Below are 490 nucleotides of genomic sequence, written 5' to 3' on the forward strand. Positions count from 1 at the left end.
TCTTTTGATGGTTGGCAGAACCCTGGAGGGAGATGTGTAGAGCCCATTACAGATGCTTTCTGTTCACTCCCCCTCGGTTTCAGGGAAGCAGGAAACCAGGCCACTCTATGGAGGTATTACTACAACTATATGAGTTTCAATGTCCTGAACACCATCGGCCATTCTCTACTTTGTACCTACAATCTCCAGTCCTCATACCTCAGTTTCCAGAACGCAAAAGGGCATAACCTCCTGGGGTTATTAGCTCCGTGTATGGGGCCTGTTCAAACGCTGTCAAGGCCACGTGGGTGCGAGAGAAAAGAGCTGACAGAGACAGAAACAGGTATTCAAAGTGTCTATATGTTAACAATGAAACACAAGTGGGAACTTCATCAGAAAATGTTTCAAGAAATTGTACAGCACATATAGTAAAATTGGTACAATACAGAATGGATTAGCATGAACCCTGCCCAAGGATGACATGCAAATTCATGAAGTGTTTCATACTTAA

The 490-nt window shown here is 43.7% G+C and overlaps 1 non-coding gene across 1 annotated transcript; it reads left to right on the top strand.

The window, feature by feature from the left end:
• The first annotated feature begins 378 nt into the window (after positions 1–378).
• On the top strand, positions 379–490 carry LOC136327977 (U6 spliceosomal RNA). Its single transcript, XR_010730024.1, has one exon. It is a non-coding gene; the product is annotated as a U6 spliceosomal RNA (small nuclear RNA).

This window comes from Saccopteryx bilineata, chromosome 2 (assembly GCF_036850765.1).
Source record: "Saccopteryx bilineata isolate mSacBil1 chromosome 2, mSacBil1_pri_phased_curated, whole genome shotgun sequence".
NCBI classification, from domain to species: domain Eukaryota; kingdom Metazoa; phylum Chordata; class Mammalia; order Chiroptera; family Emballonuridae; genus Saccopteryx; species Saccopteryx bilineata.